Genomic DNA, 15579 nt, shown 5'->3' on the forward strand with positions numbered 1-15579 from the left:
AATTGTTTAATTTTAACTTAGTTGCCTACTCGAAAACTGTTGCCTCACTAAAGTTGTTAACATTGATTGAAAAAATTCTAGAAAGTCTAGATCATTAGTAAGTCATTAAAATTACACACACACACACACACACACACACACACACTTCTATACCTGTTTACGCCCAATTACTCTATAGGCTCAGTTTCAGTATAAACCATCAACTTATTTTTAATCAACTCACACTTCCACCTTGCTCTCACTGACTCTTAATAATTGCTTTCCATGGGACCATACTTATTAAATGTTCTTGCTTTTTAGAATTATGTTTTTTAAAATCTTATTTCATCTCCTATCCTACTAACCAACTACATGAGAAAAAATCATATTTCTTGATCATCCTGTATTCCTATAGGTCAAAAACAGATGGTAGTCTTTCAAAATTATCTAAAAGAAAGCATCACTATTTTTAGGAACTGTTAATTGCGGGACTGGCGTTGTGGCTCAACGATAGAGTGCTTGTCTAGCACCTTCGAGGTGCTGGACTCAATCCTCAGTACCACAAAAAATAAATAAATAAAATAAAGGTATTGTGTCCAACTACAACTAAAAATTATTTTTAAAAAACTGTTACATGCAATACCTGCTAATCTGTATCAACAAAATTAAGAAGCACTTGACTCTTAATGTTACTCATCTAGGAAAAAATGTTATCACCACTGCCCACTCAAATGTGTACGACAGTAAAATGAGGAAACAATATTCTTATTTCTTAAATGGGTGCTTCAAATTCTTTTTATCACACTGGGAAAAGCCTACAAAAGGTAAAGTCAAAATACTCTTCCAATCATATTTTTTCTTGCCTTCCTTTCTACTACTGACAAATGGAGACATATTCCATATGAGGGAGAGAAGTTGGCAAAAAGATGTTCTCTCAGTGGGAAAATTAAAAGGTATGAATAAAAAACAAGAAGTCTAAGCTTTACGGTAGAATCAGAATCATGCATTTTCTGGAGGCTATTGCATGACAAAGTCAAAGCTTAAGCTGAATCATGACTAATATCTGCCAACAAGTCATACCCTATATTCTTATTTTCTAGACAAAAAGTAGAATCATTTCCATTTGTTCAATAAACATTTATTGACCACAACTACATGTCATACACACTAGAAAAACTGCACTTAGGCAAAAAGGATCAAAGATAACCTGGTTCCATTCCTCGGGAAGCCAATGAGTAGGAAAGAAACTGGTTTGAATTATAGCAGTTATTCCCTCAGAGGTTCACCCAAAGGGAGAAAGCAACTGCACTGGAAAGCAACCTGTAGTCACCAAGAAGATAGTGCAGACAGTAAATGAAAAAAAAAAAAAAACAAACAAAACAAAACAAAACAAACACCATGTGAAGGAGATACCTCAATATGTGAATTGATACCACTAATTTCCTCAGGAACCCTTATTAAAATGCATTAGAATAGTGGTTAACTTAGGAGCTGTATCCATGGGTTTGACTGCCCTGTAATGGAAAAGCATGTTTGCATTAATTCAGGAACATATACAATTGAATAATATACATTATACAACTGAGCATTATTCAATTATACAATCAATAATCTAAACATGCAGATAATCATGGGGCAGTTAGTATAACAGACTGGTTAAAGGCTAAAGTTAGTATATAAAGACTGTAATATTTGTTTATTCTGAAAAGGGGAATTACCTTGCCCGTCCTTTGCATGACAAATGGAACTTCATAGACGAAGCAACTGATATCTCTATATGCAAACCATGGTATATTGACTTTAAGTTACCAAGAATTTTTATTACAAGCTTTCTACCCAGACGAAGAGAAAGGGTGTAATGAAGGAAGCTCTTTCATTTACCTTGCCTCCTCAAAGTAAATTTCCTATTACTAAATCAAGAAATGGTTTGTGAAGCCACATCAGATTTACTGAAACACTAAGAAAAGCAGGATGGTTCTCTTAGCAGATGGAGGGGAGGACAGAATAGATGGCAAAGGGACTAGGTATGGGTGAAGTTGTTAAATTATTACTAAAGAATGGGATGGATAGAAGACTTAATGGGGTTGACACAGGATTTTAATGCAGCATTATCAAGGATCGGTTGACCAATGGAAACTCCTGCCAGTTCTCCAGCACTGAAGAACTCTAAGCAAATGCAATCTCTTTAGCCCAGTTTGGAAGACTATAAGAAGCCAGAAGGAAAAGATAATATTGAAGAGTCTACCCAACTTCAATGGACATGATGGTATGACAGCTTAACCAGGACAAAGACTGACGGAATGATAAAAGTCCCTTAATTCAACTTTCAGCTGTCTACTAAAGGCAATATGCACACATTGGGATAAAAGAGCCCGGGGTGTAGATAAGAAAAAAATTTTAAACAATTTAGGGGTCCAATGTGCTGTATTTTCAAAATATTTTCATGACATTCATTTAGATAGGAAAGATATGGGAATGCTAGAGTTGACAGTGTTAAGATAAAAGTTGGAATAAGAATAGAATGCAAGAACAGATATCATGTGAAGTGGTTGTGTCTCCTCTACCTTATTATTGGGATGAATATTACACTCAATGGGTAATATTTTCCATAACTGGTATTATAAAATAGACCAGTACAAAAGTAAAGGCTAGTACTCCATGACTCATCTTGCAAAAATGCCTTTTTCTTTTCTTTCTTCTTCTTCTTCTTTTTTTCTTATTTTTTAACAGGAAAAAAGAACACACACAATATATTAATATCTAAGGCATAGGACTATCAGCACCTTTTTTATCTATCAGAAAGGATTCAAACACCATTTCCCTCATGTGAGAATGATCCAATTTACAATTGTGCTGTCATGGGGTTATATGAGTTCACCAGCTTACTGTAATAATTTGGTGAGGAGAGATCTGAACTTGGTGCAGGTCTCCAATATAACAATACATTGTATTAACTGTATTTATAACATGAGAAACTGAAGGATAAGCCAAGACTGATTTAAATATACTGGTAAAACACATGACCAATAGAGGTGGCTGGAAAATCTAGCAAAGATCCAGGAAGTAACTTGGGCAAAAGTCACTGGTGATATCCCACAGGCAGCTAAAAAAAAAAAATACTCTGTCTACCTTAGAAACTAAACAAGAAACAACATTTGGTTAAGCTCTTGTGGTTAACAAAGGGTACATATTCTACATCTGGAAATAATGTTAACTCTTGTCCATAAAGGTATGTGAAAGAAGACCATATTTAAACAGAGGCTTGAATAATAGCAGGCTATATAAAAATTACAAGAGGCCATAGTAGTTCAATCAATACCCTTCAGTTCTTATAATCCACACTTAGATATAATTTTGGAAATGTCTGAAGCCTGAATTCAGGCAGATTGGAACTTAACATCTACTAAAGAAACACAAGGACAGATGTATCATATTCACAGTCAAAATAACATCTACTAGAGGAACACAAGGACAGATGTATCATATTCACAATCAGAATAACCTCTTCTTCCTTAGGACCAATCTTGAAGTCATCTAGGAAACTATTAGATCCTAGAGTCACATAGGTATTGCTCCATTGGCAGTTCCTAGTTGACAAATAAAAAGCTGCATGGTTTACAGATGGCAGGCCCAAGGTAATAGGCAGCATACTCTTTTAAAAGCTGTCAAATTATGACCATTTGATGGGAAAAAAACTCAAGAAGATAAGAATAAATTAGTTCAGTGAACTTAAATGTATGCTGTTATTCTTGCAGCAACAGAAGAGTTAGACAACAATAAGAGCCCTATGGTTTGTGTTATTTTGATTCATGGGTGCTAGTAAATGGCTTAATCTTATGGTCAGGAAAATAGCAAAGGAATACTGGACTACTGAAGTAATGAAAAAATGCAGACTAGAGCCCATGTCAAAAGCCCATGATTGTTTCCCATGAATATAAAGCATGGAACTATGGGAACTTACGGGATTCAATAAAGTAGGATGTGTTAATACACATCAGAAGATTGCCTTCTAGAATCATAGGATGATTTGAATCAACAAGTAAATGTCATTATACTCTCTCAAGGCAGTTGCTTGCATTCACAAACAATATGGACACACGGGAACTCCAACTACACAGTGATAGCTGATGACAGGCATATTCCTCTTCTATTCTCTGAGGCATAAAAATGACAAAGATTTACCAATCTACCCAGAAGAAAGATGGTGTTCAAACAGGTATATTTTCTAGGATAATAGCTCTGCACATAGTGAGTAAGTAGACAATACTAGACCATGACCTGTAGTCTCAAGACAATATAACAGGCATGACAGAAACAGACACTAACTCTGGACTGGACTGTGCACACCTTGTGTAAGACTCGAATACTCAAAACACAGTAAGAGATCTAGAACAAGAACTATTCTACCAATTTGGAAGGCCAAGTTATATTTGTTCAGATATTTTAAAATGTGTTTTATGGTACACTGTATTCAACAACTGGCAAAGTGTTCTCACACTCAACATAGGGTACCCAATGAGGGTCCCTACTCTGCTTTTGTGAGGAATCTAAGGAAGATGAGATCAGGAACAATGCAAGTGTGACTATAATTCTACTCTACATTACCTCAGTATTTATCCTCTACCTGATGAGTGTTGCAGGACTAAGGCTTGAACTGTGGATACTAGATAATCTCCAAGCAAGAAATTATATCTATGTTAACCTAAGGGCCTAATGGAATGAATCATGCTTTTACTCCATCTGTAAAATTGTGGTTGATAGTAAAGCTGAATGCCCAGTGGCCAACAGTTCTATATCTGTGTAATCCTATCCTACATGAATGGGAAGGCACCGAAGAGAAAGCATTTGCTAAATTCATAGTATTATTAACAAACCAGAGCAGAACCATAAGTAAACCCAATGTCTCTTCATGGGGTAAAATGGTTTGAGTTAAAACCAATGACAAGGAGAAAGAAGAAATACTTGCTGAAGGTAAATTAATAGGTAGGTGTTCAGGGAAATCAAACACTACACTGGTATAGTTCAGACGAAAAGAGCAATATTGAATCTTTTAATGATTATACCAGATACCTGAAGATACAAAGTCATATATTTGCCAAGACCACCTCTCTTTTGGAAACTGACAAGGCCTCAGAACACCCTTCCACTATGAGTGGCATTAAATTGGAGACATTTTGGTCATTCAGTCTGATGATGAATATGATAAACTGTTGAGGAGTTAATGGACTTTAGTAATATACCAGCATTTTTTCATTCTGACTTTCTAGGTTACATCTAAACCCAATAATTTTTTCTGGGAAGTAATTTCCAGGAATTTCTCCCTGCCAGACCATCAAATTATGCAGTATATAAATCCTAGAACACTGGTTACTTGTAACTATAAACTTAAATGAGTGAAAATTTACAAAGTTTCCTGGCTATAAAGGACAAAACTGAGCTGCTGCATGCCTACCATGCTATAGTGTGTTAAAATGCACAATAACCTTGCTTCTGTGGAAAGTTACTAATCAATACAGAAAAAAATGATGAGTTTCTGGGGGAAAAAAGCAATTAAGCATCTATGTGAGATCTTATGGCATACTCAAACTAAATTACACTCAGGTGTGATTACTATCTGTGATAGTTAATTTTATGGGTCAACTTGGCTTGGCCAAATTGCCCAAATATTTGGTAGAACATTATTCTGGGTGATTCTGTGAGGCTGTATATGAATGAAATTATGTTTTTTGAGTAAAGTAGATCATGATGTGGATGGGCCTTGTCTAATAAGTTGAAGGGTTTAACTGTGTAAAAAAGCTGGCTTTCCCAAACCAAAAAGAATTATACCAGAAAACTGTCCTGGACTCAAACTATACCTCTTTCCACTCTTCCAGCTCCTTGATCAGATTTTGGACTTGCTGACCTTTACTCTGAATGAGTCAATCTTTAAAATAAGTGTGTGTGTATGTGTGTGTATGTGTGTGTGTGTGTGTGTATTTATACACACATACATGTCCAATTAGCTCTGTTTTCTGGAGAATCCTGATTATCCATCTAGCTTTAGTATGGCTAATACATGTAGTAAAGGCAGACATTTATATATATATATATATATATATATGTATATATATATACACACATATATATATAAATTGAGGTAAATATAGTGTTACATATATTACACTACAATTACTTTAAAAGCACATGAAACACAAAGGAGAGGTCATTCATTCTATCCTACATGGATCAGAAAAATCTTTCTTAGAGGTCGATCTAAGTTTAAAAGATGAATAAATATTCTGCAAGCAGATGGGAGGGGGGTGGTGAAACAGCATTCCTGGCACCAAATGCTCTTTGCATGGGTAGAGTCACAGAGATATAAAACAGCATGACATATTTTAAAATGTAAGTAGATTTATATAGCTCAAGTATAGAATGAGTAGAGACTGAGGCAAGAGAGGAGGAAAATGATAAAGCTACAGAAGTATAAAAAGGCCAACTCATGAAAGTTCAGGTATGACAAGGTAAGGAGTTTGAAGTTCATTTGTAAAGAATCACAAATAGGTTCTTAAAGCAAGCTTGATCATAATTTCAGCTTTAAAAGATAACTCTGAGTGCAATGTTAAGAATAGGTTCAAAGAGATAGAAATGATGGAAGTGAAATAGAAATGGATGGACCACACTGGAAGTAAGTTTGTTGTAAGTTTGAATTTTCATGACAAAATGCCATGGTCTGGGTAACTTAAATGAGAGAAATTTACTCCTCACAGTTCTGGAAGCTCAGAAGTCCAAGTTTAAGGATTTCATTCCTGGTGAGGGCTTTATTTCTGGATTACAGAGGGCCACCTTCTTGTATCCTAAAATAGCCTTTCCTCACTGTGTGTACATGTAGAGAGAGACCTCTTTCTTAAATGGATACCATCCTACTGGAGGGCCCCACCCTCCTAACCTCAATTAATTTTAGCCACTTCCTAAAAGTCCTACCTCCAAATATAACTTCATTAGTTATATTACCATATGAATTTAGGAGCAAATGGCACAATTCAATCCATGGCAGTAATGAATTACTATAGTAGAATTAAAAGATACAGACTTAAGCTAACCCGATAGAAGTAAAGATAGGGAAAGTTATGATCTGAAGAAGGTAAGATGGTCATGAGTTAAAAATAACAAAGAAAGGAATATGAAGTTTCTGACTTAAATAGCTGAATGAATGCTAGCACTCTATGTTTAAATAAGGAAAGCAGGTTGATGGCCCCACAGAACGCAGGAGCTTCAGACTGAAAATGCAAGGTCTAATGAGCAACAGAAGTGAAAAGACAGATGAAAACAAAAGAATTACTGAAGATCACTTACTGAAAATTTAATCATCACAGAAGGCTCTGAGATGTGATTTTACCGTACTTCAAAGCTAGTTTATTACCCCGTTACTGTTTTGTGGATACCTGGTAGCAGATAAAGACTCCTTGGTAAAAGACAAAGAAAGTATTTTATTAATCATAATATAGCATCAGTCTGTTTGCACTGGGTCCCTGGACGCTAGCTCCTTAGGGTTCATGAGACATGATCATAGGAGGATGTTACTCACACAATGGTTTGGGTCAAAATTGAGTCATGCAGAGCTTAGGAGACTACCATTTTATAGCAAGTGGTAAGCAAGCCTATTCTCTCCCAGAAAGAGACATTTTATTACTCAAGATTGCTCGGTATAAATACAATCCTGAGAAATGACCCATGAAAAAGGTCCTTAAGCTCTTGGCACATCCAGTAATAAATGTAGGAGCATGAGAGACTCACGGAAGACTGTCATTCACTATACTCACCCAACTATTTCACTCCCTCCATGACTCCAAATGCACATTTGCCCTAGGTAAAATAATAAGCAAAGTATCCCTAAAGCAACAGATCAAACTATTTGGAGATAATTCAAGTGGTATGGTAGTTGCTTTTATTCCAGAGAAAAATACTGCTGGCCCTCCATTATTTGCTGGTTCTGCACTTATAGATGTCACCATCTGGGCACTGAAAATATTCAGGGGAAAAAAGGTATCTGAACTGAACATATATAGACTTTTTTTCTTTTAAATATTCCCTAAATGATATATTATGACAACTATTAGATAGCACTGGCATCTGTATTAGTAAGCTACAGATGATTTTAAAGTATATCAGAGGACCACGTGTAGCCTATATGCAAATACTACACCATTTAAAATAAGGTATTTAAGAGCATTTGCAAATATCTGTGTTCATGGGGGTAGTGGAACAAATCCTACTCAGATATCAAGAGACAACTATTTCAAATCCTTGTATTGGAAGAGTCCAAAATAAAACAGTATTATCAAATAATAGTAAAGTGAACTAACCAATGAACCAGGCTCACTTACCTAAGAGAATCTCTTTTAAATTTCCTACATCTTATTCTTTTTCCCTAATATTTAATTTCAAAATTTTCAAACAAACTGAAAAATAGTACAATAAATACTTTTACACCTACCACTTTGATTAAACAACTGTTAACATTTGGCCATATTGTCTTCTTTTTTATTTTTGTACTTTCCTCTCTTTTAAAAGAAACATTTAAAAATAACTTTCAGGCATCATGATTTTCTCCCTAAATAGTTTACATAAGAATAAGAACATTTTACTATATGACTATAATGCCATTATCTCACTGAAAAAATTTTTAATGATTCTTTCCCAATTGGCCCTAAAATGAATACTTTTTTTTAATTTTTGTATTATTAGGTTTGGAGCCAATATCCCTTAGACGTTCATACAGTGTATTTGCTTGTTAGATTTCCTGTTTTTTTGCATATAACAATTTCTCTGATGTCTAACACATACTTATTATTATTATTATTATTATTAGGTACCAGGGATTGAACTCAAGGGCAAACCAACGAGCCACATTCCCAGCCCTATTTTGTATTTTATTTAGAGACAGTGTCTAACTGAGTTGCTAGTGCCTCACCATTGCTGAGGCTGGCTTTGAACTTGTGATCCTCCTGTCTCAGCCCCCAGAGCCCCTGGGATTACAGGCATATGCCACTGCACCCAAGTACACCTTATTATTTTTAATGACATCCACTTTTTGACGATACCAGGTCAACTATATTTTAATATGTCCCATGCTCTGAATTTGGTAGTATTGTTTAACTTTTTATTTATCCCCTGTATTTCATCAAAATTGAAAAATACATCTAAAGGTCTCATTATGGTCACATTCAATTTACATAAGAAGAATATGCATAGTTGACGTTTGTGTGCTTCAAATTGTATCACTTCAGAAAACATATAATGTCAAACCATTCTATTACTAGTGATATTAACTTTGTTCACTTACATCCAGTGCTGATAGCTAGATCTCTATTTTAAGGTATATATTTTCCCCTTTACAATTGTAAGAAATATATGAGGTGATACTTTAGTAATTTAGTAAAAAATGTGCAAATACTCTTTTCCCTCATGTCCTTTCATCTAAAAGAATTAGCATTCTTTGATGATCATTTATCTGAATCAATTATTTCACTGAAAGCTAAACACTAGTTTTCTATTATTGCTGTGACAAATTAAACAACACAATTTAGCACCCTCAATTTATAGCAGAATCCTGGGTTGGTTCTACTGGTTTCTCTGCTCCAGGTTTCAGAAGATGAAAATCAAAGTATTACTTAATAGGAGGCTCCAGAAAGAGTCTGCTACTCAGTCATTGGGAAAATGCAGTTCATTGCAGTTCTAAGGACTGAGATCCATTTTTCCTTGCTGGTTGTCAGTTGGGAGATACAATTAGCTCCTAGAAGCCTCTCTCTGGTCTTTACACAGGGCTTTTATATCTCCATAACCACCAACAGTGCACTATATTCTCATGCTTGGAAATCCTTTTACTTCCCTCCACTGAGTTTATTACTCCTTTTTTCCCCAACAAAAATAAACAAACAACAGATATATGTATTTCTTTCCCTTCCTTTCTCCTATAATAGGTAAAATGCATCTCAAGCAGTTCTGTAAGTTATGACAATTTCCCATCACAGGGATTTACTCTTTTATATTCCCACCAGTACTATATAAGAAGTCCTGTTTCTGTACAGTCTCATCGACTAAGTTAAACATAATAAGTGAAGTTAACATCTTTCCATAATCTTTCCTTACCTGTGAACTGCTTGTTCATGCCTTTTATCCATTGGTTGAGTTCAGTGGGGCTTGAAGGATTGGGATATTATTTGGTTTAGAGGGATGGTTGGTTTGTTTGCTTGTTTATCTTTTTATTCCCAAGTTTTAGAAAAACAAGTAATCTTTGGAAGCTTCACTGGTGGTCTAAGACAAGATACTCTAGACTTATGACATTCATTTCTTACCTCACACTGGAACTAAACATTTCTCTAAAGAACTCAGGTTGTTTTAATAGGAAACAATTATTTTAAAACCACTATCATTGCTACTAGGAGCTATTTCAAGACTCTAATCAATGCTATGGGGTTGGTAAATTTTATTTCAGTTTTTACATTTAGATCTCTGATTCATTTGGAGTTCATTTTGCTGTACATTGTGATGAAGAGTCAAATTATATATTCTAATGAGCAATTATCTATCAATTACTAAATCACACTTTTCCTATAGTAATTAAGGATTGCACCTAACATAAACTAAAATTCCATGTGTATTTGGGCTTTCTCTGTGTCTAGACATTGCTGTTCAATTGGTGCAACTGCCTAATCACATGTCAATGACACATTGTTTTAAGACGCTTGTAGTTTTTCTTTATCAAAGAATACGGAAAATTTGGCTGGGGCTGCAGCTCAGCAGTAATGCACTTGCCTGGCATGTATGAGGCACTAGGCTCAATTTTCAGCACCACATATAAACAAACAAACAAATAAAACCACTAAAAAAATTGTGTGTGTGTGTGTGTGTGTGAGAGAGAGAGAATAAAATATAAGTCAAAGGAGACTGCTAACTAATTCTGGGCCAATAGTCATTTCTTTATATCCACTAAAGAAACATATGTTTGATGTCAGTCTCTGACAGTGGACAAGGAGAGGAAAGAGATAAACAAGAAATTAAACATTTATAATATCAATAATAAAGATTAATTAGAAATATTCTCAAACAATGTAGTTCTATTTTCCTTCCATGCTCCTAATGAACATAAAATGATATCATATGTACCACCTGACTTATTCTCCATAATAGTACATATAATTTTATTCCCATTTTACAGTGAAAGCATATAAATATTATTTCTTAAAGTCTCAACAATGTGACTTAGACAAAATAAGAATGCAAAATTCCTGATGGCCAGTACAGTACAATATAAAATGTATTATTTTTACATTATGAAAGTACTCACTATATGCAGATAGCTGTATATTCAAATATTTGATTATCAAAATAGTGATAATTTGTATTGTTCCTGACTTTCAACTATTCCTCGTTTTAAATACCAGAATAGCCAACTGAAAAAAACCCTATAAGTTCCATTTGCCCATATTCTTTAATAAATCACATTTTTAAAAATGCAATATTTTTGGTAATTTTCCACCATTTAATGGACATATTACTAATGTTGATCTAGAACTCTAGAAATCTTACACTGTAAGATTTTAAATCTTTCTGCTGGATTTTAAATTTTCCATTTAATAGAAATTCAGTATTGACATGAGAGTTAAGAAAATTTCACAAGTTATGTACCATTTCTACCATCCCATTTACTATTTAATATGATAGCTTTCTATTCATTCTCACTGAGCCCAAAAGAAACATTATCGCTTGACATTCTACAATAATACATGTACACTAAAGATTTCTATTTTGAAAATTACCCTTTAACACCACTTTCCCACCTCCTTAAGCTGACAGTATCTTTCTACATTTAAAGAAATCATCAAAACTTATAAGGGCTATGTATTTTTAGTCATAGATAGTATAAAATATGTATGTATTAGCAAAAGCATTTGTTTGACTATAGAAATATGATTGTATGAATGTATTCTTTTGTGCAATATGGAATGGCATTGTAAAATCAAACTGACATATCAATTTATTTTACTTATACAATAAGTTTAATTTACATAGAAATGATAGAGTATTCCAGGAACAAATCTTAAAAACAATTTCTGCTGAATGACTGCTATAATAATCTCCTTAAGAGACAAATAAACATAAACTAAAACAGCAGTTCTGAAACATATATATAGCTCTCAGCTAAAGACAAAACTTGGTATTAAGTAGAAAAATACTAAAAAAAAAAACCAGATTGTGCCAGTTGAAGTTACAATGTTCCTTAAAACTTCAATATTAAGCATATCAAAAGCTTTTATTAAAGCATGCATTTAGGGAGAAAACTCAGATTTGTATTCTCTTTTGACTTCTCCCCTTGACCCACTGATAAAGAGAGAGGATGATTTCAGTGCATCTATATGCAGAAAAATTAGAACTAGAAAACTAGAAACAAAATACTAAGATACTTCTAGAATATAAATATAAGTTTATCTGTTTGAACTCTTTAGTTCTACAAGATCTTCCACTTTCTAAATTATACTGAAGATTCAATATAAAGGTTAAAATTTTCCAATAGAATGTTAAATATATACTATTTCTATCAAATAATCTTAGTCAATGAAGCTTTAATAGTCCAAAATGATCTTAAATTGGATTGAAATAGAAATAATTAAAAAGTTGTTTAGCTTTACAAACAGGAAAGTTACATTATAGTTTTTCTTTCTTATAATAATAAAATATGCCCCTTTATGTTTGAATTTCTAAATTTAGGAAACTCTTCTAAAATATACATATTCAGAATTTATACTTAACAATGTATGAAATTCTATTACATTCATTTATTATCCAACAAATATTATAAGGACACAGGAAAGAATAAATCTAATCAAAGAGGTGAAAGATCTCTTCAGGAAAATCACAGGACACTGAAAAAATAAATCAAAGTCAGAAGATAAAAAGGCCTCTCTTCGAATAAAATCGTGGCATTTGCAGGTAAATGGATGGAGTTAGAGAAGATAATGCTAAGTTAGCCAATCCCAAAAGTCCAAATGCCAATGTTTTCTTTGATATAAGGAAGCTGATTCAAGATGCCCTTCAGTGGATAAATGGATTTAAAAAAGTGGCATATATACACTATGGAATTTTACTCAGCAATAAAAGAGAATAAAATCATGGCATTTGCAGGTAAATGGATGGCATTGGAAAAGATAATGCTAAGTGAAGTTAGTCAATCCTAAAAAAACAAATGCCCCTAAAAAAACAAATGCCGAATGTTTTCTCTGATATAAGGAGGCTGACTCATAGTGGGGTAGGGAAGAGGGGCATGCAAGGATTAGATGAACTCTAGACAGGGAAGAGGGGAGGGAAAGGGAGAGGGCAGGGGATCAGTAAGGGCAGTGGAATGTGAAGGACATCATTATCCAAAGTACATGTATGAAGACTCGAATTGGGTGTCAACATACTTTATATATAAACAGATATAAAAAATTGTGGTATATATGTGTAATAGGAATTGTAATGCAAAAAAAACAAAGTACATGTATAAAGGCATGAATTGGTGTGAACATACTCCATATACAAAGATATGAAAAACTATATATGTAATGCATTCCACTGTCATGTATTTAAAAAAATAAATCAATAAAACTAAAAAACAAAACAAAACAAGGAAGCTGATTCATAGAAGAATAGGGAGAGGGAGTATGGGAGGAATAGTCAAACTCTAGATAGGGCAGAGGGGTTGGGGGGAAGGGAGGGGACATGGGGTTATTAATGATTGTGGAATGTGATGAAAATTATTATCCAAGTACACGTATGAAGACACAAATTGGTGTGAATATACTTTGTATACAACCAGAGATATGAAAAATTGATCTAAGAAACACTAACTTCATAAAACATTGATCTAAAAACATTGTAATAATAGTTAACTGCTGTGATTTGGGGTGATTACTTAGAGCCAATTTGATCATGAACACAAATCTGAATGCAGGCACAGTGGTGGTAATGTAGACAATACAGAATATGCTCTCACGATATAAATAATAATTAAAATGAAAACTCAAAATTATTTTAATTCTCATAGAATAAAGTCCACCAAGAATAAATCTGTGACCTCCATATAACCAAAATCATTAAGTATATAATCAGAGGAGAAAGAAATCATTTACACACTGTATAATTTAACAATATACACAAGCTGGGTTTTGACACAGATGATGTTGAAGGATACAGGTTGAGAGTAAAAAAAAATAAATGTAGATGCCAAAAAAGGACAAGGTATGTTTGGAAAACAGCAACTTGTCCAAGCAAGTTGGTACACAAGACTCATGAAAAGGAGTAAAATATAAGCCACATTAAAAAACAAATAAAAAACACTAGCTATATTATAAGGCCATTATAGAAAGATTATTCTATAATAAAAATATAACCAGTTTACACATATAATTCAAGTGGAACTGGGAAAGTTTTTTTTATAACTTTTTTTTGTTCTTATTAGTGTATTATAATTAACATAATATTGGGGTTCTTTTTGGATAACCATATATGCATGGAATATAAACTGATCTACTTTAGACCCTAGTACTTCCCATTTGGCTCCCTAACTACCTTTCTCTGTTCTCCTTCCTATACTTATTGCTCTTTCTTCTATTAATTCATAGTTATTTTTTAAATTCCTGCTTTATAGAGATACATAAAGGTGAAATTCACTGTGGTACATTCATATATGTACATAGCATAATTTTTATATAAGGCAGAAATTATTCTGGTCACTGAATATATTCAAATTATAAATGCTAGACAATACTGTCAATAACTCTCGAGGGTCTTTGTGAGATTTTATACTGCTTATAAGATAACAAGTTGAGTCTGCACAATCTTATAGATGCCATCAGAAGAACACGGGACTCCTGGGTCACAAACAAAAGAGACATCAAGAGACAACAGGCAGCATGAATTCATATGTTCATCCATTTTTTTGCCCCTCAAATTACAAATAAGCTATGTGGCAGGCTAAGCACACAGTAGGACTCTGTCACAGCTAATGAATCTCAAACAGCAAATTCGATCTTATAAGGCGACTATTAGCAAACTTACCATTCTTTGCCATTAATGGAGAAAGGGAGAAGCACTATCTTTATTATATTAAACAGCAAACAAATACGCTTGCTGCCTGGGAAAGAGACATGATCTCTATCTTGGAAGCCTGTTTCCTATACAAATAGTCTTGAAAAGACAGTTCATTACAAAGGCTAACAAAGCCTTTGCTCAGAAACAAGTAGAAATGCAAAATACACAAGGGAAATTGTCTCTCAGCATATTATAAATTCTTTATGCTATCATTTAAGCTATCATATATTCTTTATGTTCTTATTTAATCATATAATTCATTTGAATACTTTATTAAAAAGCCAAAATGGAATACAGAAAAGTAAACTAGCTATTATAGTTACCACATTAAACAAATGTTTCAACATGCATCATTTAAAAAATAAAGACAATATAAGAACATGTAAAACTTTTAGCTTTAACAAAACATTCACCTATATGACAAATAACATTTTCAAAGCTTCCTACCAATGATACCATGTGAGATATCTAATGCTCACAACACCTAAT

At 33.6% G+C, this 15579-nt stretch overlaps 1 protein-coding gene across 1 annotated transcript in view; it reads right to left on the reverse strand.

Annotated features, from left to right (window-relative positions):
- Positions 1–15579, reverse strand: part of Arb2a (ARB2 cotranscriptional regulator A) — a 308340-nt gene that overhangs the window by 211542 nt on the left and 81219 nt on the right. The gene's annotated exons all lie outside the window — the stretch shown is intronic.

This window comes from Urocitellus parryii, chromosome 1, assembly GCF_045843805.1.
Source record: "Urocitellus parryii isolate mUroPar1 chromosome 1, mUroPar1.hap1, whole genome shotgun sequence".
NCBI classification, from domain to species: Eukaryota; Metazoa; Chordata; class Mammalia; order Rodentia; family Sciuridae; genus Urocitellus; species Urocitellus parryii.